Genomic DNA, 26,113 nt, shown 5'->3' on the forward strand with positions numbered 1-26,113 from the left:
ATCAGTATTCACACTAGAGAAAGACAATTTAGTCGAGGACAATACTGAGATACAGGCTACTAGGCTAGATGGGATTGAGGTTCACAAGAAGAAGGGGTTAGCAATTCTAAAGTGTAAAAATAGATAAGTCTTCTGAGCCAGATGGGATTTATCCTAGGATTCTCTGGGAAGCCAGGGAGGAGATTGCTGAGCCTTTGGCTTTGATCTTTATGTTGCCACTGTCTACAGGAATAGTGCCAGAAGACTGGAGGAAAGTAAATGTTGTCCTCTTGTTCAAGAAGGGGAGTAGAGACAACTCTGGAAATTATAGAACTGTGAGCTTTACTTCAGTTGTGAGAAAAGTGTTGGAAAAGGTTGTAAGAGATAGGATTTATAATCATCCAGAAAGGAATAAGTTGATAAGGGATAGTCAATGTGGTTTTGTGAAGGGTTGGTCATGCCTCACAAACTGTATTGAGTTCTTTGGGAAGGTGACCAAACAGGTGGATGAGGGTAAAGCGGTTGATGTGGTATATATGGATTTCAGTAATGCGTTTGATAAGGTTCCCCATGGTAGGCTATTGCACAAAATACAGAGGCACAGGATTGAGGGTGAGTTAGCGGTTTAGATCAGAATGTGGCTAGCTGAAAGAAGACAGCTAGTTGTTGGGAAATATTCATCCTGGAGTCCACTTACTAGTATCTGTTTTGGGTCCATTGCTGTTTGTCATTTTTATAAATGACCTGAATGAGAGCATGGAAGGATAAGTTAGTAAATTTGCGGAAGATACTAAGGTCAGTACAGTTGTAGACAGTGCTGAAGGATGTTATGGTTACAGAGGGACATAGATAAGTTGCAGAGTTGGGTTGAGATGTGGCAAAAGGAGTTTAATGTGGAAAAGTGTGAGGTGATTCGCTTTGGAAGGAGTAATAGGAACGCAGAGTTCTGGGTGAATGGTAAGATTCTTGGTAGTGTAGATAAGCAGAGAGATTCTGGTGTCCATGTGCATAGATCCCTAAAAGTTGCCACCCAGGTTAATAGAGTTGTTAAGAAGGCATATGGTATGTTAGCTTTTATTGGTAGAGGGATTGAGTTTCGGAGCCATGAGATCATGCTGCAGCTGTACAAAACTCTGGTGCGGCCACATTTGGAGTATTGCGTATAGTTCTGGTCACTGCATTCCAGGAAGGATGTGGAAACTTTGGAAAGGGTTCAGAGGAGATTTACCAGGATGTTGCCTGGTATGGAGGGGAGGTCTTACAAGGAAAGGGTGAGGGACTTGAGGCTGTTTTGTTAGAGAGAAGAAGGTTGAGAGGTGACTTAGTTGAGACATATAAGATAATCAGAGGGTTAGATAGGGTGGACAGTGAGAGTCTTTTTCCTCAATGGTAATGGCTAACGCGAGGGGGCATAGGTTTAAACTGAGGGGTGATAGATATAGGACAGATGTCTGAGGTAGTTTCTTTACTCAGAGAGTAGTAGGGGTGTGGAAGGCACTGCCTGCAACAGTAGTAGACACACCAACTTTAAGGGCATTTAAATGGTCATTGGATAGTCATATGGACGAAAATGTGTAGGTTAGATGGGCTTGAGGTCAGTTTCACAGGTCGGTGCAACATTGAGGGCTGCAGGGCCTGTACTGCGCAGTAATGTTCTGTTACACCCCACAGACAATACAGCCATCACTGTCTGTCCCTTTGTTGACAGTGTCAGTTGTTATAGTCCAGGACAAGATCACCAAATTACATTATGAACAAGTTAGGGAGAAGGAAATTTTAAAGTAGATAAGAAGGTGATATCCAGGGGATCCACTCAACAGAGGCCTGTGACTAATGGAGTGCCTCAGGGGTCGGTGCTGGGCCCATTACTGTTTGTTATCTATATCAATGATTTGGATGAGAATGTACAAGGCATGATTGGTAAATTTGCAGATGACACTAAAATAGGGGTTATTGTGGACAGCGAGGAAGGTTATCAGAAATTGAAGCAGGATCTTGATCGGCTGGGGAAGTGGGCCGAGAAATGGCAAGTAGAGTTTAATATAGATAAATGTGAGGTCTTGCATTTGTAAAGTCAAATAAAAGTGGGAGTTTTATGGTGATTGGTTGGGCTTCAAGGAGTGTAGTGGAACAGAGGGACCTTGGAGTTCAGTGCACGGTTGTCTGAAAGTGTGGTCCCAGGTAGACAGGGCAGTGAAGAAGGTTTTTGGCACACTGGCCTTCATCAGTCAGGGCACTGAGTGTAGAAGTTGGGGAGTTATGTTGCAGTTGTACAGGACATTGGTGAGGCCGCACTTGGAATATTGTGTTCAATTTTGGTCACCTTGTTATAAGGAGGATGTTATTAAACTGGAAAGAGTGCAGAAGAAATTTATAAGGATGTTGCCAAGACTCAACAGTCTGCATTGTAGGGAGAGGTTGGACAAGCTAGGACATTGTTCTTTTGAGCGTAGGAGACTGAGGGGGGGTCTTGTAGAGGTGTATAAGATCATGAGAGGCATGGATAGGGTGAATGCACTCAGTCTGTTTCCCAGGGTTGGGGAATTGAGGAATAGAGGGCATCAGTTTAAGGTGAGAGGGGAAAGAATAAAAGGGAACCTGAGGGGTAACGTTTTTACACAGAGGAATGAGCTGCAAGTGGGAGTGGTTGAGGCGGGTACATTAACAACATTTAAAAGGTATTTGGACAAATATATGGATAGGAAAGGATTAGAAGGGTATGGGCCAAGTGCAGGGAAATGGAGTTAGGGTGGATGGACATTTTGGTTGGCATGGACCAGCTAGGGCCAAAAGCTTGTCTCCATGCTGGAGGAATCTATGACTCTAAGACCACAAGATTCAATGGTGTTTGAAACCAATAGCATGCAATGTTATAACAGTATGCAATCTAAAAACCACATAGCCCTTATTTCTTACACCCAAAATTAACAAGTGACTTCTGAGAACAATAGTCTCTGATCAACAACTCAGAGCACAAGTCAAAAAGCATGTGACCAAAACTGATCCCACAGATTTCTCAGTAACTCTTCCCCCTAGTCACTCTACAGTGAACTAGACACTGGGCCACAACCCCCTAGTCATCAATCGTTCTGCTATAAGCAAGACTTAAGGGGTAACCTTTTCACTCAGAGGGTAGGACGTGTATAGAATGAATTGCCAGAGGAAGTGGTGGAAGTTAGTACATTGCAATATGTAAAAGACATCTGGATGGGTTTATGAATAGGAAGGGTTTGGAGAGATATGAGCCCGGGTGCTGGCAGGTGGGAATAGATTGGGTTGGGATATCTGGTCGGAATGGGCAAGTTGGACCGAAGGGTCTGTTTCCGTGCTGTACATCTCTGTGACTCTATGACTCTAAGCACACTTGGCAGTGAGATATGAAGATGGCAGACATTGTATAAATAATTCCTCTAGTTTTCTTTCTTTGTGTACTGAGCAAGCTAGCATTCACTGGAACATTCCCCAAAGTACAAGAGTTGTTGGTTGGTAACACTCAATTCTGCCTAGTCATTGGGAGGGTCCCATTGCTCTGGACAGTTCAGGGGTCACTGAACAGGAGGTGAAAGGATAAAAGGAGCCTGAAGCGTGGAGAGATAAGCTAGAAGAGGGTGGGGGTGGGGAGAAAGTAGCATAGAGTACAATGGGTGAGTGGGGGAGGGGATGAAGGTGATAGGTCAGGGAGGAGAAGGTGGAGTGGAAAGGTGGAAAAGGAGATAGGCCCCTCTGTTCATGCATCAATGAATTTAATACATGCCGTGATGTCGAACAATTCTTCCTTCGCCTCCGAGCTTACTTTCACAATCAGGACTCCCGCCCACCTTCCGAGGACCCCTTCGCCCACCTCCAACACACTGCATCCACCTGGACACCCCGCGCTGGCCTATTACCTGCCCTCGACCTCTTCATTTCCAACTGCTGCCGGGACATTAACTGTCTCAACCTGTCTACCTCCCTCCCCCACTCCAATCTCTCACCCTCACAACATGCAGCCCTCCAATCCCTCTGCTCCAATCCTAACCTCACCATCAAGCCAGCGGATAAAGGGGGCGCAGTGGTAGTCTGGCGCACTGACCTCTACACCGCTGAAGCCAAACGTCAACTCGAGGACACCTCTTCCTACTGCCCCCTCGACCATGACCCCACCCCCCATCACCAAACCATCATCTCATAGACCATACAGAACCTCATCACCTCAGGAGATCTCCCACCCACAGCTTCCAACCTCATAGTCCGGGAACCCCGCACTGCCCGGTTCTACCTCCTTCCCAAGATCCACAAGCCTGACCACCCTGGCCGACCCATTGTCTCAGCATGCTCCTGCCCCACTGAACTCATCTCTACCTACCTCGACACTGTCCTATCCCCCCTAGTCCAGGAACTCCCCACATACGTTCGAGACACCACCCATGCCCTCCACCTCCTCCAAGACTTCCATTTCCCTGGCCCTCAACGCCTCATCTTCACCATGGATATCCAATCCCTCTACACCTCCATCCGCCATGACCAGGGCCTCCAAGCCTTCCATTTTTTACTCTCCAGACGTCCCCAACAGTACCCTTCCACCGACACTCTCATTCGTTTGGCTAAACTGGTCCTCACCCTTAACAATTTGTCCTTTGAATCCTCCCACTTCCTCCAGACCAAAGGGGTAGCCATGGGCACACGTGTGGGCCCCAGCTATGCCTGTCTCTTTGTTGGCTATGTAGAGCAGTTGATCTTCCATAATTACACCAGCACCACTCCCCACCTCTTCCTCCGCTACATTGATGACTGCATTGGCGCCACCTCGTGCTCCCGCGAGGAGGTTGAGCAATTCATCAACGTCACCAACACATTCCACCCTGACCTTAAATTTACCTGGACCATCTCTGACACCTCCCTCCCCTTCCTGGACCTCTCCATCTCCATTAATAACGACCGACTTGACACTGACATTTTTTACAAACCTACCGACTCCCACAGCTACCTGGATTACACCTCTTCCCACCCTACCTCTTGCAAAAATGCCATCCCATATTCCCAATTCCTCCGCCTCCGCCGGATCTGCTCCCAGGAGGACCAGTTCCACCACAGAACACACCAGATGGCCTCCTTCTTTAGAGACCGCAATTTCCCTTCCCACGTGGTGAAAGATGCCCTCCAACGCATCTCGTCTACATCCCGCACCACCGCCCTCAGACCCCACCCCTCCAACCGTAACAAGGACAGAACGCCCCTGGTGCTCACCTTCCACCCTACCAACCATCGCATAAACCAAATCATCCGCCGACATCTCTGCCACCTCCAAACAGACCCCACTACCAGGGATATATTTCCCTCCCCACCCCTTTCCGCCTTCCGCAAAGACCGTTCCCTCCGTGACTACCTGGTCAGGTCCACGCCCCCCCTACAACCCTCCCTACCATCCTGGCACCTTCCCCTGTCACCGCAGGAACTGTAAAACCTGTGCCCACACCTCCTCCCTCACCTCTATCCAAGGCCCTAAAGGAGCCTTTCACATCCATCAAAGTTTTACTTGCACATCCACTAATATCATTTATTGTATCCGTTGCTCCCGATGCGGTCTCCCCTACATTGGGGAGACTGGGCGCCTTCAAACAGAGCGCTTTAGGGAACATCTCCAGGACACCCGCACCAATCAACCAAACCGCCCCGTGGCCCAACATTTCAACTCCCCCTCCCACTCTGCCGAGGACATGGAGGTCCTGGGCCTCCTTCACCGCCGCTCCCTCACCACCAGACGACTGGAGGAAGGACGCCTCATTTTCCGCCTCGGAACACTTCAACCCCAGGGCATCAATGTGGACTTCAACAGTTTCCTCATTTCCCCTTCCCCCACCTCACCCTAGTTCTAAACTTTCAGCTCAGTAACTGTCCCCATGACTTGTCCAGACTTGTCCTACCTGCCTATCTCCTTTTCCACCTATCCACTCCACCTTCTCCTCCCTGACCTATCACCTTCATCCCCTCCCCCACTCACCTATTGTACTCTATGCTACTTTCTCCCCACCCCCACCCTCCTCTAGCTTATCTCTCCACGCTTCAGGCTCATTGCCTTTATTCCTGATGAAGGGCTTTTGCCCGAAACGTCGATTTTGAAGCTACTTGGATGCTGCCTGAACTGCTGTGCTCTTCTAGCACCACTAATCCAGAATCTGGTTTCCAGCATCTGCAGTCATTGTTTTTACCACAGAGGTGAAAGGAGGCAGTGAAATGTGGGGCAGTGAGGGTGCCTTTTAGCTCGGCTATACAAAGGGCAACTGAACTACACCAGTTCCGTGTCACTAGAGTGCTCATGGAAGTCCTAAAGCGATTGAACAGCTCCATGCAGCCGGGGCTCAGGAAAGTCCAGGGATTGAGAGAAACAAACTCCACACAGCAAGGAGCTGTCGAGTTGTTTCACTGAGATACACTGAGTCTGTGCACTTGAGAATTTGTTGAGGAGTCAATTTGTTGAGATGTTGCACATAATCATGATGTTCGGATGCAGACCACATGTGAAGAATTGTTGAGCAGCTTGGTGTTGGGAGTCAGAACTCCCACAGCTACCTAGACTACACCTCCTCCCACCCTGCCCCCTGTAAAAACACCATCCCATATTCCCAATTCCTTCGTCTCCGCTGCATCTGCTCCCAGGAGGACCAGTTCCAAAACCGTACAACCCAGATGGCCTCCTTCTTCAAGGACCGCAATTTCCCCCCACACGTGGTCGACGATGCCCTCCACTGCATCTCTTCCACTTCCCGTTCCTCCACCCTTGAGACCCGCCCCTCCAACCGCCACCATGACAGAATCCCACTGGTCCTCACCTACCACCCCACCAACCTCCATGTCCAGCGTATCATCTGCCATCATTTCCGCCACCTCCAAACAGACCCCACCACCAGGGATATATTTCCCTTCCCTCCCCTATCAGCGTTCCAAAAAGACCACTCCCTCCGTGACTCCCTCGTCAGGTCCACACCCCCCACCAACCCAACCTCCACTCCCGGCACCTTCCCCTGCAACTGCAAGAAATGCAAAACTTGCGCCCACACATCCCCCCTCACTTCCCTCCAAGGCCCCAAGGGATACTTCCATATCAGCCACAAATTCACCTGCACCTCCACACACATCATTTACTGCATCTGCTGCACCCAGTGTGGCCTCCTCTATATTGGGGAGACAGGCCGCCTACTTGCGGAATGTTTCAGAGAACACCTCTGGGACACCCGGACCAACCAACCCAACCACCCCGTAGCTCAACACTTCAACTCCCCCTCCCACTCCACCAAGGACATGCAGGTCCTTGGACTCCTCCATCACCAGACCATAGCAACACGACGGTTGGAGGAAGAGCGCCTCATCTTCCGCCTAGGAACTCTCCAACCACAAGGGATGAACTCAGATTTCTACAGTTTCCTCATTTCCCCTCCCCCCACCTCGTCTCAGTCAAATCCCTCGAACTCAGCACCGCCTTCCTAACCTGCAATCTTCTTCCTGACCTCTCCGCCCCCACCACACTCCGGCCTATCACCCTCACCTTGACCTCCTTCCACCTATCGCATTTCCAACGCCCCTCCCCCAAGTCCCTCCTCCCTACCTTTTATCTTAGCCTGCTTCGCACACTTTCCTCATTCCTGAAGAAGGGCTTATGCCCGAGACGTCGATTCTCCTGTTCCTTGGATGCTGCCTGACCTGCTGCGCTTTTCCAGCAACACATTTTCAAGTCAGAACTTTGGGTATGTTCTGAACATTGTGGTGACTCGATAGAAGCTGGGTGCCACTGCGAGGTCAGTACAGCTCTGAGGTGGGATTAAAAAGACATGAGCGACATCTCTCGGAATAGATTTGTCAGTCGTCTAATGAAGGTTGGAGCATTGTTAGCACAGTTATGAGTGGGTGCTGATGGAATTGGCATTATCAAGCAGCTCGGAGTTGGTGATCTTGTCCTGCTAGGAGATGGTAAAGATTGATCTAAGCCAGTGTAGGTTGGATCTGTTCAGCCTTTTCTCCGTCCTGGGGAGTATTGTCCACATCTCCCCACTGCAGTGGAGTGAGCTGAGGATGGGTTTGGTAAACTCAAAGTTTGGTGTTTTCAGTCATCCCACAGCTTGGACATCACACAACCTGCAAGAACTTCAGCTGCTTTGATTTCAGCATCAGGTGACAGATTGTTGGTGATGTTGAACCTGGGTGTGTGTGGCTTCAACAACCTCCAACCTTGACAATTCCCCACTGGAGGGTCTTGGAGGTTGTTATATTGTTGATACTGTCAGATGGTGGTGTGGCAACTCCCTGGATCATGACCTTTGTCTTCCTGAAACTGATGGTCAAACAAGATCTGATACAAGAGTGATGGAGTCTGTCCATTGGCATGGTCCTGAGTATAGAAGGCATCAGAAACATGAAAACATCATGAAGTCACCATGAGGGCTGTGGGACCAGAAGGGACATTTACAGATGGATTTTCTTCTCCTTCACTTGTGGGCCTTAGAGAAGCAGAAATGTGGCCCAACATCAAAACATCCATTTCATGGAAGCCTCTCCCTATTGCGTCTCTTTAACAACAGCTGGTTACTTCCTAAGGCCCCGCTATATCTGCTTCTGCCCCTGTCCTTTTGTGTACCTTGCAATACAGCTGATCACATACTGTGGAATTCTACCGCAAAACCACCCTCCTCCCTAACTGTAAGACCCCCTAAAAACCTTTCTGTTTCATCAGGGTCTCCAATCCCAATATCTGCAACTGCCAGTTTCTTCACAAAAACAGAAATTCAGCACGTCTGGCAGTATCTGTGGACAGAGAAAATAGAGGTACTGTTTCAGTAGTGACCAGTACCCTTCTTCAGAAACTGAGGGTAGATAGAAAAGTAGATAGATAGAAAAGGGTGGATCAGCTTTTCTTTCTCCTCAGCTCACCAATACTCATTCATCCTTTAGTTTGCTAAGCTCTTGTTTTCTCTCTCTCTCAGCTCTGTCCCTTCCTATCATTAACTCCTTTACCTACCTCCCCCACCAAAGATCCCCCCTGCTCAAACTACTTACAACCCCTGTCGTCAGCATATGTACCACTTTTCTCTAATTACTACTGGTTCGGAGCAAAGGTCACTGGACCAGTTCTCTCTCCATAGATGCTGCCAGACCTGCTGAGTTTCTCCAGCAATTTCTATTTTTGTTTCAGTGCCCACAGTTCTTTGCTTTGTATTTCAACTTTGTCAGTTATGTTCCTGTCAGGAGTTTTGGGATCTTTCTGTACCTTGATCTCGGGAATGAATTTGGATTACCTCAAGGGTTCAGTGAGGTATTTCTTGGATGCCATCGTCCCTAAGTTAAAGACATTTTGTTTTAATATAAAATGTTTGTCCCTCCAAAGAGATACCATGATTTCTATTGGATGCTGGGAATCAAATGCTGCTTGACCACTTGGGGCAGTTGGACTGGTCTTTTCCTCTCTATCATTGTCAGGTTTTCACAGACACTTTGAACTAGCCTTGGGATTTTTTATGACATTAAGTAGCACCTGATAGATAGATGGTCTTGTTGTTGGCTTTGAACAGAAGCCAGGAGAGTCAAATGTTTCCTATTGAAGAGAAGAGGTGGTTGTACAACAGCACTGTCCATCTTCCCCAAGACACATTCGAGATACAGAATAAAACACCCTCTACACTGTCCCCCCATCAAACACTCCCAGGACAGGGACAAATGTTTAGTATTGAAGAGGTTGCTGTGCAATAGCACTGTCCATCTTCCCCAAGACACAGAGATCTCTTGCTGTCAATGATAGCCTGACAATTGCCTGCCTGCTGTTTGATTTATTTTCTCCCTGCTTTCTGTGATTGAATTACTGCTTAATCTTCATGTACTGAAGGGTAACTGTTACACAGAAAACATCATCATCACCTTTTCCTATCTACATCCATATTACTAATGGCAAAGAAAGGAAAATGGGTTTCCAAAGACAGCTCTGTGTAGGTGCTTATGGATGTGTCATAACAGGAAACTAGAACTGAATAATGCATCATTATGGCCACGATTCTTTGTAAGAAATAAGGCAGAAAACATTTGAAAATTGAATGAGCCATTATGTCTTTGTTTCTAAGTAGACCTGCACATTTTTCATTTAAAATCTTAAAAGTGAAAAGCTTGCATTGCTACATGACATTTCAGACCCTCAGGATGTTCCAAAACACATTAGACCCAATTAAATACATTTGTAAGTACAGTCACAGCTACAATGTAAGAAATACTCCATCGTAACTTGTTCATTTTATTACTGAGGTTAATTCAGTGATCAGTATTAACTGGGAATTTGGTAGATCTACTAAATTTTCTCTGGAACATCCCCAAAGAATTTTTTTACACACACAAGAGGGCACACAGTGCTTTAATGTAACATCCCCCCTGAATGATGATAGCTGCAACAGCACGGCATTCCCTTAGTTTAGCGCTGGACCATCATCCTGAAGACTCTGGGGTGAATCCATCACCTTCTGCCTTAGAGGGAAGTTGTACTGAAGAACTTTGCAATAAAAGGCCACTATAAAATACACAAAAAACAACAAACATTTACTGGGGCAAACAAAAACAGAAATTGTTGGAGAAACTCAGTATGTCTGGCAGCATCTGTGGAGAGAGAAACATTTGTTTCTTAAATGTTAGCAGAAACATTAACGCTGCTTCCTTGTTCTGAAGATATTGATAGTCTCCAGCAATTTCTGCCTTTTGTTTGCTTGTTTCAAATGGCTCAGTGGTTAGTACTGCTGCCTCACAGCACCAGGGATCTGGGTTCGATTCCAGCCTCAGGCAACTGTCTGTGTGGTGTTTGCACATTCATCCCCATGTCTGTGTGGGTTTCTTCTGGGTGTTCTAGTTTGGTCCCACAGTCCAAAGGTGTATAGGTTAGGTGAATTGGCCATGCTAAATTGCCTCATACTGTTCAGGGATGTGTAGGTTAGGTGCATTAGTCTGGGTAGGTTACTCTTTAGAGGGTTGGTGTGGACTTGTTGGGCTGAAGGTCCTACTTCCACACTGTAGGGACTCCATGATCTCCAGCATTCACAGTTCTTTGTTTTATTGAGGTATTTACTGAGTGAGGACATCTGGCGATGTGGATTGAAGGAGATAAATGGAGCTGATTGGTCAAGGTCTAATGGAATGATGGAATAGATTTGCTCAGGCTGTCTCTGTGTCATTGTTTGAGATGCCTGTTGATGTGCAAATATGTTAAGGGCACTCATTTTGAAAATTAGCAGAAGATGGTTGCTCAAGTAGTTTATCTCAGCTAATTGAACTTTTTTTTATAAATGGGTGCTGTGCTATCAAGTTACCTGACATAATACACCTGAATCAGTCAATCAGACGAGCCCTTCAAACACTACAAATAGAGCACTTTCATTTCCATTTTCAACCTGCAGCTCTGTTGACCAAATTAATATAGAAATACAAATGCTCAAAAAGCAACTTTGTCAGAAGCAGGTTTGCAGTGTAAAGAGGAAAGGCCATGTGGGGTGAATCTTGGGTACACGGTCTTGTTTTGCTCTTAATCTCAATGAATTGCTTTCTGATTTTCTTGCTCTCTCCCCACGTGTTTTCAGAACATCCCACTGTTTTTGGTTTGTGCTGTCGACCCTGTTTCAACAGGGACCAGAGGTGATGGTCACCAGTTAGATCTCTTTGTCTTTCAACATTTGCCCTTCATCAGTGGGAAGAGTGAAAGGGAGGGAAAGTGCAGATTTAACCCAATTCCCCTGCGTTATATCTCAGATTTTATCATGCACAGTGAAGGTTTATTGGGACTGATTCCTGAGATAGCAGGAGTGATGTATGAAGGGAGACTGGATCAGTTAGGGCTATAGTCTCTGGGGTCTAGAAGAACTTGGGGGAGCTCAGAGAAATCTATAAAATTGTAACAGGACTAGATGGGGTAAACACTCAAAAGACTGTTCCTGATGCCCTAGGACTCCAGAACCAGGGGGTTACAGTCTAAAGACATGGGGTAAGGTATTTAGGACTGGGATGAGGAGAAATGTCTTTACCCGGAGCATGGGGAGTCTGTGGAACTCAGAAAATGGTTGTGGCCAAAATGTTAAATGTTTTGAAGAAGGAGTTAGATAGAGTTCTTAGAGCTAAAGGGATCAAAGAGTATGGGGGAAAAAGCAGGAACAAGGGACTGAGTTGAATGATCGGCTATGATCATACTGAATGACGGAGCAGGCTCAAAAGGCCAAATGGCCTCCTCCTATTACTATTTTCTATGTTTCTAAGATAGTTTCTAATGCTAACAGCACTGCATATTGCTCAGTTTGTAAATATGGTAACACCTTTCTAAAGATTAGTTGTGTAAAACAGAGGAAAATCAACAATTTTTCTGAGCTTCGATACTATAAAAAGATTGCAAGTTCCATTCAAAACTCATCACTTCAGCTGCCCAGTTCCTTACATTATATTCAGCCAATCAGTTGAATGCTTTAAGTTGCATTATTAGCTGCAGCTCAGCCGGTGGCACACTCACATCTGAGACAGAAAGATCCCAATTTAAGATCCACCCCAGAGAATGGAACACTGATACTTCAAATTCAATGCAGCAAGACAGAGTGTTGCACTGTCACCACTGCTATAGAAATGTAAGTGTTTCTTGTTGTACGTTACAGAAAGAAGACTTGTGTTCATGTAATGTAGTGAAAAAATCCTACAGATGCCAGATATCATAGAATCCCTACAGTGTAGAAACAGGCCATTTGGTTCAACAAGTCCGCACTGACTCTCCAAAGAAAATCCCACCCAGTCGCACCCCACTGCTCTATCTTTGCATTCCTGCATTTGCCATGGCTAATCTACCTCATCCACACAACCCTAGACACCACTGGCAACTCAGCGTGACCAATCCACTCAATCTCCCTCTCTAAACCTCGGGAGGAAACCAGAGCATCTGAAATAAATATCTGAAATAAATGATGAAAGTGCTGCAGACCTGGTAGCAATGGTGGAGAGAGAAACAGAGTAACTGCTTCAAGTCCGGAATAACTTTTTTCCAGATTTCTATAGCACTTTTCCCAACCTCAGCATATCCAAAAGAGTCAGTGAAGTAGATGTGAAGTCTCACTACTGCTGTGGTGTAGGAAACACAACAGGGATCTCCCATAAACAGCACTGAGACAGCAACAAGATCATCTGCTTTTATGAGCAGTTAAGGGATACATTTTGGCCCCAGGAGTACTCAGGTAAATTCCATTCATCTTCTTCACAATGGTGCCAGAGGGTCCGATATGTCTACCCAGGAAATAGCACCTTTAGTGTCAGGAAATGATGTCAATTCAGGCTGTTCCTTAAATATCTGGAATGAGGTTTGAGCTTGTTGACTTGAAGGCAAGAGCGCGACCCACTGAACAAAGTCATACATCACATTGAGGCAAAATATTTAATTACTACATAAGGGTATTTATTTCTACTCAGATGTGCCCTGAAGTAAATGCATGGACTGTAATGTAATTGCCATTTTGCCAGACTTGTAGCTGTTATCTGGTCCAGCAAATGGCTTATGCTCAAAATGTTGATTCTCCTGCTCCTCGGATATTGCCTGACCGGCTGTGTTTTTCCAGCAACATACTCTTCGAAACCAATGGAGAAGTCAAAGCAAAACAATATTAGACAGAAATGCCAGCATCAACCAAGGAACTGAGTCAAAATTCTGCAAAGTCCTCCCAGCTGCACATCTGCCTTTAGTGGACTGCAGCATCTCCAGAGGGTAGCTCACCAGTAACTTCTCATCAACAGTTAACACTGAGTAATTGAGTTGAAAAATGTGGTGCTGGAAAAACACAGCAGGCCAGGCAGCATCCGAGGAGCAGGAGAATCGACATTTCTCCCTGAAGAAGGGCTTATGCCCGAAGCGTCGATTCTCCTGCTCCTCGGATGCTGCCTGGCCTGCTGTGTTTTTCCAGCACCACATTTTTCAACTCTGGTCTCCAGCATCTGCAGTCCTCACTTTCACTGAGTAAGTGAGCCAAGAGTGTGGTGCTGGAAAAGCACAGCAGGTCAGGCAGCATCCGAGGAGCTAAGGCCCTTCATCAGGAATGAGGCTGGAAGCCTTGGGGGTGGAGAGATAAATAAGAGGGGGTGGAGGTGGTAGGAAGGTAGCTAAGAGTGCAATAGGTGGATGGAGGTGGGGGTAAAGGTGATAGGTCGGAGGGGAGGGTGGAGTAGAAAGGTGGGAAGGAAGATGGACAGGTAGGACAGGTCATGAGCATGGTGCTGAGCTGGAAGTTTGGAACTGGGGTAAGGTTGGGGAAGGGGAAATGAGGAAACAAGTGAAATCCACATTAATTCTGTGGGGTTGGAGGGTCCCGTGGCAGAAGATGAGACGTTCTTCCTCCAGGTGTCGGATGGTGAGGGAATGGCGATGGAGGAGGCCCAGCATCTGCATTTCCTGGGGGAGTGGGAGGGGGAGTTAAAGTTTTTGGCCACAGGGTTGATTGGTGCAGGTGTCCTGGAGATGTTCTCTGAAGCGCTCTGCGAGAAGGCGTCCTGTCTCCCCAATGTAGAGGAGACTGGCCTTGACATTTTCACTTGAAAATGAATAAAAGCACTGTCCAATCATCTGACAACATTGATGATCAAACACAGAGCTCATTGGGCCAATGGTGAGCAGCAATTTGAGGAAATAGAATTGAAATCAAAGTACAGTGAAGGAACTGGCCGAGATATTTCGTCTCTATTCTCCAGATCTCACAGCTCCCGCAGTACTTTCTGTTCTGCATAAATGTTAATATTCACAGGACAGACCGACATCTCAGAATCAGTCCTAAGCACAATGGTAATTAACCACCTGTAATTAGCCGTTTCAAACAACATCATATCAGACAGAATGAATTTCAAAGTTGGCTGTTAATACTTTTTTGTCTTCTGTATGTGTTAGTTTGAAGTGTTCTGCCCTTGGGCTCTTGCTCACGACAACTGCAAATTGGCACAGGCAGCCAGTCAAGATTAGAGTGGTGCTGAAAAAGCACAGCAGGCCATGTAGCATCCGAGGAGCAGGAAAATCGACATTTCGGGCAGAAGCCCTTCATCAGGAATCTGAATCTGAGTAATTGAGCCAAGAGTGTGGTGCTGCTATAGAACATGTTGCATAAGTCTGTCAATTCAAACTCAAGAGTTTTGACCAATTCACTCTCCACAAATAAAGACATTCAGTGATGATGGTGACAGTCACGGTGACAGTGACGGTGGATTTTGGGGTGGTAGTGGGCAGAATAGTGATAGAAACTATTAAAAATATAAAATGGAGCAAACATTTTCTTTAAAGAAAGTGTTTCTACAGTAGAGGAACAAACTAAGCCACAATGTTATTGAATGGCAGAAATTGCCTGAATAAACTACTCCTGCTCCTATGTTTGAAAATTAACTGCACTTGATATAATTCACATAATGTAGGAAAAACATCATGATACTGCTCACAGTGAGTGAGAAGCGAAGACTACATGGTGGCTGAAACACAGCACAATCCAGGAGGGTCACCATGTCGAGAATCATAAAGGAAACATTTGAAGTCGAAAAGCAAATGGGTTTCCAGAGATTAGGAAGCCTGTTCCTTACTTGACGAGTGAGTGACCAGAGTCCAGAAGCTCAATGGATACACAAAGGGAATTAGATGGAAACATCTTAATCCAAAGCTCTTAAAATGAGGAACGCTCTGCCGGAAGAGGTGATGAAAGCTAAACTGATTACATCATTGTAAATTGTATTGGTTCTATTTTAAAAGGATTACAATTGAGAAAAAAAATAATAAAATAAGAAACAGCCCAAGGGAGAGACTGAAATTCTGCACGGGCAACAAGGGATGAATTACCCCTTGTGTTAACATTTGTTCACCTCAAGTTTAATCGTGCCCTCAGGATGTGGATATTGTGGCCATTCATATTCCATCCACAATCACCCAAAGGAAATGCAGCTGCCTAGTCAACATGGCGAAGAGGCTTCCATCTTGATGAAATTAAGCTGAAGGCTGGTGCCTCAAGGAGAAAGCGTTCCAAAAGGCAGACAAAGGATACATAATCAAATAAATATTGCCAGCAGCATTAATTTGATCCAGTTGTAATGGATTGTTCACCAAGGGAATCTAGATATGGGAGCCCAAATTCCGCTGGTGGTACCTACAACCCTTGGGAGACATGCCATCAGTATCTTCGTGGAAGTAACTGTAATTTTAGATTCTTAAAAAACACAAAATAGATCCCTCTCTTCTGCATTTGACAGCTGTCAGCACACACATGATTTGATTGACCTCATCACAACGCTTTAAGACGCCAGGGGTTGAAGAAAACTTTCGAGACCGTAAGAAGAGAGTGCCCTGGACTCTTGATCCTAATCTGAAAGAGCTATTAATAACACAGAGCATCTGTCACACCTTTCCACTTTCCACTTGTTTGATATAAATAAAGCTTCATCACACAATCAATTGTTGTGCATCCATGAATTAGTCTGTAAAATATTCCTCTTGACACTTACAGTGAAGTGTTTTATACATATGTGTGTTTTATGATGGAACAAAATAATTCAGTAACAAAATCCAGGTCCCCAGTCAGAAACAGACATCCTTTTGAATTAGCACATTTTCACATGAGAGTTATATTTACAGGTGAAATAATTGCTCAAACCTCAAAATTGTCAGGTTCAAACAATGGTACGACAGAATACTCACAACTCGGGATCAAGGTTAGTCAGCTCAGTGTGTCCTTTGTGTTCAACACAAAGCTTCTCCCATCTTTCTGCATCTCATTCTATCAACATTTCCTTTGATGCCTCAATTCCTGTTAATCCAACATCCTGTTACATGCAGCCAAGCTGTTGTGTGAGCAAACTCCACATTCTCACCACACTCTGGAATAATGGTGTTTCCCTCAGATTCTCAGTTAGATTTATTTGTGACTGCCAGCTGAGAGTTCTCAGATCCACCACAACTGGACTGGGCATCGATGCCCCATACACCTGGCACCAATCTGAATGACCAACCTGACCTTCTCACCCTGTAATCCACATACTGTGGCTCCTCTTGTCCTACACAAACACATCACTAGCTCATTCATTCACCCAGACTCACAATGGGGCAACTCATTCACCCAATTATTAAATGATGAGTGCACACCCTCCTTTCAGCTATCAGTCCAGTCATCCATCTGCCCATCCACCAAAGCAATGACCCTTGACCTTCACCCATTCACTCTTCTACTAACTAACCATTCACTCCATACCCCCAACGTCCCAATCTCCTCAACCTCCATTCACCTCAACCCCATTCACCTCAACCTCCATCCACCTCAACCTCCATCCACCTCAACCTCCATCCACCTCAACTTTCATTGACCTCAGCTCCCCTCCATCTCAACCACCATTCACCTCAGCCCACCTCCACCTCAACCTCCTTCCAAGTCAATCCCATCTACCTCAACCCCATCTACCTCAACCCCCATCCACCTCAACCTCCATCAACCTCAACCTCCATCAACCTCAACCTCCATCCACCTCAACCCCCATCCACCTCAACCCCCATCCACCTCAACCCCATCCACCTCAACCACCATCCATCTCAACCCCCATCCAACTCAACCTCCATCCAACTCAGCCCCCTTCCACCTCAACCTCCTTCCAACTCTACCCCATCTCCCTCAACCTCCATCTACCTCAACCTCCATCCACCTCAACCCCCATCTACCTCAGCCCCCGTCCACCTCAGCCCCCGTCCACCTCAGCCCCCGTCCACCTCAGCCCCCGTCCACCTCAGCCCCTGTCCACCTCAGCCCCCGTCCACCTCAGCTCCCGTCCACCTCTACCCCCATTCAATTCCCATCCACCTCAACCCCCAACCACTTCAACCCTTATTCACCTGAACCCGATTCACCGGAACCCCCATTCACCTGAATCCTCGTGCCTCGTTCAGCTTTATTGTATCAAGGTGAGATTAACCATGAAAGGGCCAGTTGGATACTCAGCCAGGGCCCTCCTGTGATACAGTGGAGGCCCAGGTTTAATGTCATCTGCTCCAGAGGAATGTAATAACATCTCTGAGCGTGTTGCTTTGAAAATATTTAATGTGTTTCAGTGGAGTTCAGGGCCCAAGGTGGGTTTGTTTCTGGGATGGTGTTGGCAGGGGTTGGGAATACCCTTAGACACTGTGTGACTGTGTTTTGATCTCTCTCCAAGCTGCACAGTGTCTCGGGAGGCTGTGCCTCATGTTTGACCCAAACAAGTTTGCTAGTTCTCTTTCAGTCACCCTTTCAGAATATTAGGAGAAAGTGAGGGCTGCAGATGCTGGAGATCAGAGCTTAAAAGCGCAGCAGGTCAGGCAGCATCCAAGGAGCAGGAGAATCGACGTTTCGGGCATGAGCCCTTCTTCAGGAATGAGGAGGGTGTGCCAAGCAGGCGAAGATAAAAGGTAGGGAGGAGGGGCGTTGGAAATGCGATAGGTGGAAGGAGGTCAAGGTGAGGGTGATAGGCCGGAGTGGGGGTGGGGGCGGAGAGGTCAGGAAGAAGATTGCAGGTTAGGAAGATGGTGCTGAGTTCAAGGGTTGGTCCTGAGACAAGGTGGGGGGGTGGGAAATGAGGAAACTGGAGAAATCAGAGTTTATCCCTTGCGGTTGGAGGGTTCCTAGGCGGATGATGAGGCGCTCTTCCTCCAGCCATCGTGTTGCTATGGTCTGGCAATGGAGGAGTCCAAGGACCTGCATGTCCTTGGTGGAGTGGGAGGGAGAGTTGAAGTGTTGAGCCACGGGGTGGTTGGGTTGGTTGGTCTGGGTGTCCCAGATGTGTTCTCTAAAACGTTCCGCAAGTAGGCGGCCTGTCTCCCCAATGTAGAGGAGGCCACATCAGGTGCAACTGATGCAGTAAATGATGTGTGTGGAGGTGCAGGTGAATTTGTGGCGAATATGGAAGGATCCCTTGGGGCCTTGGAGGGAAGTGAGGGGGGAGGCATGGGCACAAGTTTTGCATTTCTTGCGGTTGCAGGGGAAGGTGCCAGGAGTGGAGGTTGGGTTGGTGGGGAGTGTGGACCTGACGAGGGAGTCGCAGAGGGAGTGGTCTTTTTGGAATGCTGATAGGGGACGGAAATATATCCCTGGTGGTGGGGTCTGTTTGGAGGTGGCGGAAATGATGACGGATGATACGATGTTTATGGAGGTTGGTGGGGTGGTAGGTGAGGACCAGTGGGGTTCTGTCCTGGTGGCGATTGGAGGGGCGGGGCTCAAGGGCGGAGGAGCGGGAAGTGGAGGAGATGCAGTGGAGGGCATCGTCGACCATGTCTGGGGGGAAATTGCGGTCTTTGAAGAAGGAGGCCATCTGGGTTGTTCGGTATTGGAACTGGTCCTCCTGGGAGCAGATGCAGCGGAGATGAAGGAATTGGGAATATGGGATGGCGTTTTTACAGGGGGCAGGGTGGGAGGAGGTGTAGTCTAGGTAGCTGTGGGAGTTGGTCGGTTTATAGTAAATGTCCATGTTGATTTGGTCACCCGAGATAGAAATGGAGAGGTCAAGGAAGGGGAGGGAGGAGTCTGAGACGGTCCAGGTAAATTTGAGGTCAGGGTGGAAGGTGTTGGTAAAGTGGATGAACTGTTCAACCTCCTCGTGGGAGCACAAGACAGCGCCGATACAGTCATCGATGTAGCAGAGGAAAAGGTGGGGGGTGGTTCCAGTGTAGCTGCGGAAGATAGACTGTTCCACATATCCTACGAAGATGCAGGCATAGCTGGGGCCCATGCGAATGCCCATGGCTACTCCTTTGGTTTGGAGGAAGTGGGAGGATTGAAAAGAGAAGTTGTTCAGGGTGAGGACCAGTTCAGTCACTCGAAGGAGGGTGTCAGTGGAAGGGTACTGGATGGTACAGCGGGAAAGGAAGAAGCGGAGGGCTTTGAGTCCTTCATGATGAGGATGGAGGTGTACAGGGACTGGATGTCCATGGTGAAGATAAGGCGTTGGGGACCGGGGAAGCGAAAATCATGTAAAATCCCCCCTTACTTCCCTCCAAAGCCCCAAGGGATCCTTCCATATCCGCCACAAATTCACCTGCACCTCCACACACATCATTTACTGCATCCGCTGCACCCGATGTGGCCTCCTCTATATTGGGGAGACAGGCCGTCTCCTTGCGGAACGTTTCAGAGAACACCTCTGGGACACCCGGACCAACCAACCCAAACACCTCGTGGCTCAACACTTCAACTCCCCCTCCCACTCCACCAAGGACATGCAGGTCCTTGGACTCCTCCATCGCCAGACCATAGCAACACGATGGCTGGAGGAAGAGCACCTCATCTTTACAAGGGATGAAGTCAGATTTCTCCAGTTTCCTCATTTCCCCTCCCCCCACCTTGTCTCAGTCCCAACCCTCAAACTCAGCACCGCCTTCCTAACCTGCAATCTTCTTCCTGACCTCTCCGCCCCCACCCCACTCCGGCCTATCACCCTCACCTTGACCTCCTTCCACCTATCTCATTTCCAACATGCTTCCCCCAAGTCCCTCCTCCCTACCTTTTATCTTAGCCTACTGGATACACTTTCCTCATTCCTGAAGAAGGGCTTATGCCCGAAACGTCGATTCTCCTGCTCCTTGGATGCTGCCTGACCTGCTGCGCTTTTCCAGCAACACATTTTCAGCTTTCAGAATATTAGCCAATAAACAATAAAAGTGAAAATTCCTCTGGCGTCAGGGCAGTGAGCAGGGGAGACACACACTCTCTCTCTCTCTTTCTCTCACTAATACAGCTCAATCTGTCATACTCCAGCTGGTTTAAAAATATCCTGCTGGAGTTTGGTGTCACTGGGAAGCTGGTTAGTATTTCCTTTTGAGATTAACACTAACTGCCCTGGCTTCAGTCTGGTCCTGGGCAGAATAGAAGGTGCTGATTGCTGTTACAGTTGCCAGCTCTGTCTCTGGGATTCCCTCTCTCTGGGATTCTCTCTCTCTGGGATTCTCTCTGTCTCTGGGATTCTCTCTGTCTCTGGGATTGTCCCTGTCTCTGGGATTCTCTCTGCCTCTGGGATTCTCTCTGCCTCTGGGATTTTCTCTCTCTCGCTGGGATTGTCTCTGTCTCTAGGATGCAGTGAACTTGTGGGAGCCAGTGCCGTCTTATTGCTCTCTCTGGCTGCATTTCTATGTGTCAACCTGAACACTCCATATCTCTCAAGAGGTTAATGCAGGATAATAAATCACTGTATAAATATGGATGTGTCACAGAGGCACAGAGATCAAAAGATCAAACCAAGTCGAAAACTCCTTGACCTTCACACCGTCTGTTCAGAATTCCCCTGAATTCGCTGCTGCTCGGTCCCTAGTTGCCGGCTCATTCCTGGGCAGAAACGGGAAGGTGGGAAAGTCTCTCGGCTCAAACACTCCGCCGCTGCTCTCCGGCCGTTTCCCCACATCCTTGTCCTGGTCCCTTCTCCCAGGATCCAGGATTCTCCGTGTTCCCGTCTTGAGAGAGTGTACCAGTGTGTGAGAGTGAGTGTGTGTGTGAGTGTGAGTGACTGTTGGTGCTGGAATGTGGGTCAGAGTAAGTGTGCGCTAGTGTGTGATTTGTGTCAGTGTGAGTGTGTGATTGTGAATATGCGAATGTGTGAAAGTCAGTGACTGTCAGTGTGTGTGAAACTGTACGTGTGTGGGAGAGATTGTGTGTACCTGTGAGTGACTGTGTCAGTGTATGAGATTGTGTTAGTGTGTGTTGTGTTTGAGAGAGATTGTGTGACTGTCAGTGAGTGTGAGATTGTCAGTATCTGTGTGAGTCAGTGTGTGACAGATTGAGTATGTCATTGTGTGTATCAGTATGGGTGTGACTGTGTCAGTGTGAGATTGAGTGTGTGTCTATCAGTGTGCGTGTCAGTGTGTATGACTGCGTTAGTGTGAGAGATTGTGTCAGTGTGTGTGATTCTGTGTCAGTGTGTCTGTCAGTGTGTGTGATTGTGTATCAGTGTGTGTGTGTCAGTGTGTGTCAGTGTGATTATGTATCAGTGTGAGTGTGTGTCAGTGTGTGTGTGTCAGTGTGTGATTCTGTGTCAGTGTGTGTGATTGTGTATCAGTGTGTGTGTCAGTGTGATTGTGTATCAGTGTGAGTGTGTGTCAGTGTGTGTCAGTGTGTGTGATTCTGTGTCAGTGTGTGTGTGTCAGTGTGTGTGATTGTGTATCAGTGAGTGTGTGTCAGTGTGTGTGATTGTGTATCAGTGTGTGTGTCAGTGTGATTGTGTATCAGTGAGTGTGTGTCAGTGTGTGTGTCAGTGTGTGTGATTGTGTATCAGTGAGTGTGTCAGTGTGATTGTGAGTACTGATTAAATTACAACTAGTCGGAAAGCACTATCAATGTGTTCTTTCTGATAAACACCTTTTGTGAATACATTGCCGGTTTGGAATTGAACAAGGTGAAAACGGGAACTTACTGAACCCAATGGAATAATGTTCCACCGAGAGTGGACTCTTCACTGAAACAGGGCAAACAGATATTCAGCGAGTGTTGGACAGAAACAGAGGAATCCTCTACCTCATCACACACACACAGCCCTAACACCACCACCAGCAGCAACAACATACCGAGCAAATGAAAGATGACATTTGTTTTCGCTTTCTCTCTGATAGAGAGTGGCAGAGACGAACACACACACGGGTCTGTATTAATCCCACACTCTGGGCACAGCCTCTACACTCAGGCACCTCAACTTTCTGGCACCCACACACACAGAGTCCGGCTCCTTCCCCTCTCTCACCCCCCTCACTGACTCGCAGTGATTCGGGTGACGGGGATATTCCTGGTCGAGCTGAGGGAACACAATCCGTGTGCTGACATGTACCTCCCATTCCGTAAGGAAGCATTCATTAGACAATAGCCCCTTCCCAAAACAACTCATCCCCAACAACAGGGATCCTGAGAGCCACACTTTCAGCATGGACAGAGAGCTTGGCAACACAACATTGTCTTACCTGGAAAGATGTCCTTTATTTTGTTTAAAATAAACAGAAAATCTATTTAGCTGAGGTTGCCTGAGAAATAGAGACAGACACAAATTAAAAGGAAGACACGGTTTCTCTCTCTCTCTCTCTCTCGTCTGCTTCTCTTGGCCAGGCTTTGCAGAGATTTGGTTCCAAGTGTTGAGAGTGAGCGGTTTTATACTGCGGGAGACAGGGGGAACCGTCACTTGAACAGAGAAACACTGCAGCTCCCAGAAAAGTCTCCAGTGAGAACCGACTGCATCACTGAGTCCTTGTGTGTGATTGGACACAGAAAGGTACTGCCTCGCATACCTAATACAGCAGCAAGAAACAGGGGCAGGGCCTCACACTGTCCTCCTCTTCCCCCCCCTCTCTCTCACACACACACACACAGGAGAGAGTTCCTGAAGAAGCGCCCTTACAGGAGGGGGGTGCTGGTCTAGATAAGGCAGCACCCTGTACCCTGACTGCTCCCCCACTCAATCCCCCACCCTGCAGCACCATCAGTGACACCAACCAAAGAAAGCACTGGGAAGGAGAGATTTTCAATCAGGAATGTAGCTGTGAGGGTAAGGGGACGGTTTGCCCTATGTTTCCCCGGAGCAGATGTATCCGTTGCTCCCGATGTGGTCTCCTTTACATTGGGGAGACAGGACGCCTACTCACAGAGAGCTTCAGAGAACATCTCTGGGACACCTGAAACAACCAACCCAACTGCCTCGTAGCTAATCATTTCAACTCCCCCTCCTACTCTGGCAAGGACATGCAGGCCCTGGGCCTCCTCCATCGCCTGTCGCTAACCACCTGAGCTCCATCAGATGCCAAGCCCTTCCCCAGTGGGAGTTTCTTGCCTGGGAGCACAGAGCTCATGGCTTGGGTTTGAGTTTATAACTGCACGAAGCCATCCTGCCCCTTCATCCCCTCCTAGGGTCTGGCGGGGACCGTCCACCCTCCTCCCCTCTTTCTGCAGGACAGTATTTTCAGCGGCTAATTTACAAAGATTGTTAGTTTGGATTCCTCTGGCCAAAGCCCAGCTGCCATTTCAGTGGTGTGGGAGTACAACACTGTCACCAGACCCTGAACACCATCCACCCTCCTCCACTGGCACACTATTCAAGGTAATGTGGACACAAACGCCCAGTAACCCAATGGGATCGACTCACAGTTTGGCCCAGACACCAGATTCATGATGGGATACACCTAAACTCCTGGATGAGGGTACATGACCAGGCTCCCCTCTTTAGTCAACCTGGAGAAAGAGAGTTCTGCAGATGCAGGAGGTCAGAGCCGAGAGTGTGGTGCTGGAGAAACACAGCAGGTCAGGCAGCATCCAAGGAGCAGGCGAATCAGCGTTTCAGGCAGGAACCCTTAATCAGGAATGTGGCTATTGGCTGAGGGGGTGGAGAGATAAATGGGAGGGGGGTGGGGCTGGGGGGAGGATAGCTGAGAGTGCAATAGGTAGATGGAGGTGGGGGTGAGGGTGATAGGGCAGAGAAGGGAGTGCGGCAGACGGATGGGAAGGGAGATGAACAGTTAGGATGGGTCATGAGGGTGGTGCTGAGCTGGAAGGTCGGAACTGGGGTAAGGTGGGGGGCAGGGGAAATGAGGAAACTGATGAAATCCACATTGATGCCCTGGGGTTGGTGGATCTCAAGGCAGAAGATGAGGTGTTCTTGTATCCAGGTGTCAGGTGGTTAGCGACAGGCGATGGAGGAGGCCCAGGGCCTGCATGTCCTTGCGAGAGTAGGAGGGGGAGTTGAAATGATTAGCTACGAGGCAGTTGGGTTGGTTGTTTCAGGTGTCCCAGAGATGTTCTCTGAAGCTCTCTGTGAGTAGGCGTCCTGTCTCCCCAATGTAAAGGAGACCACATCGGGAGCAACGGATACAATAAATGACGTGTGTGAAAGTGCAGGTAAGACTGATGGATGTGGAAGGCTCCTTTGGGGCCTTACTCAGAGGTGAGGGGGGAGATGTGGGTGCAGGTTTTGCAATTCCTGCAGTGGCAGGGGAAGGTGCTAGGAGGGGAGGGTGGGTTGGTGGGGGACGTGGACCTGACAAGGGAGTTACGGAGGGAATTTCATCCACTTCCCGCATCCCTGCCGTCAAACCCCTCCAATCGTAATGAAGACAGAACGCCCTTGGTCATTACCTTCCACCCCACCAACCACTGTATACATCACATCATCCTCCACCATTTTTGTCACCAACAAATGGACCCCACCGCCAGAGATATATTTTCCTCCCCATCCTATCCGCATTCCATAAAAAACATTGCCTCCCTGTTAGACAGAGTTTTGGGGAGTCCACAATGAAAGTATAGTGTACAGTTTTGGTTTCGATTTCTCAACCATGGAAAGACATACTGGCCTTGGAGGGTGAGCAAAGAAACATGATTGGATAGGAGAAAGGGATTGTCCCAGGAGGGGTGTAAAGTGAGCCTGAATATAGTCTGAAAGGGAATCTCATTGGTCAGTACAAATCTTAAACAGCTTGACGTGACTGAACCTGAAAATTTGATTCTCCTGGCTGTGGAAACTAGGGTATGGGGTCACTACCTTGGGGTGAGGTGTTGATCATTTCAGCTTGAGATGAGGAGACGTTTCTTCCCTCAGAAGGTTATGAATCTCTGACCCAGAGTGTTGAGGACATCTTGCTGATCAGCACAGTGAAGCCAGGCGTCGATGGAATTTTGGTAACTACCCAACAGCTCCAGGAGATCTTTGCAGGAGTTCCTCAGGATAGTGTCCTCGGCCCAACCATCTTCAGTTGTTTCATCATCAGCGTCCACTCAAGAAGGTCAGGCGTGGGGATGTTCGCCGATGATTGCGCAGTGTTCAGGACCATTCGTGACTCCTCAGATACTGAAGCAGTCCATGTTCAAATGCAACAAGATCTGGACAATATCTAGGCTCAGGCTGACACATGGCAAGTAACATTTGCACCGCACAAATGCCAGGCTATGACCATCTCTGTAAAAGACAATCTAACTGTTGCTCCTTGATGTTCAATCCCAATTACCATAAACGTATCACTATCAACATCCTGGGGGTTATCATTGACCAAAAACTGAACTGGACTCACCATATAAATGCGGTGCCTACAAGAGCGGGTCAGAGACTGGGAATACTGCAGCGAATACCTCACCTCCTGACTCCCCAAAGTCTGTCATCATCTACAAGGCAAGAGTCAGGA

The 26,113-nt window shown here is 47.7% G+C and overlaps 1 protein-coding gene across 3 annotated transcripts in view; it reads right to left on the reverse strand.

Moving 5' to 3' along the window:
* syt1a (synaptotagmin Ia) overlaps positions 1-23,161 on the reverse strand; it is a 604,743-nt gene extending 581,582 nt beyond the window's left edge. For 2 of the 3 annotated variants that reach the window (XM_072552044.1, XM_072552043.1), the window contains exon 1: positions 22,913-23,161. The gene's annotated coding sequence lies outside the window, so the exon portion shown is untranslated. The remainder of the gene's footprint in view (positions 1-22,912) is intronic. The other variant, XM_072552045.1, reaches the window with a different exon arrangement.
* Positions 23,162-26,113: the final 2,952 nt, after the last annotated feature.

This window comes from Chiloscyllium punctatum, chromosome 32 (assembly GCF_047496795.1).
Source record: "Chiloscyllium punctatum isolate Juve2018m chromosome 32, sChiPun1.3, whole genome shotgun sequence".
NCBI classification, from domain to species: Eukaryota; Metazoa; Chordata; class Chondrichthyes; order Orectolobiformes; family Hemiscylliidae; genus Chiloscyllium; species Chiloscyllium punctatum.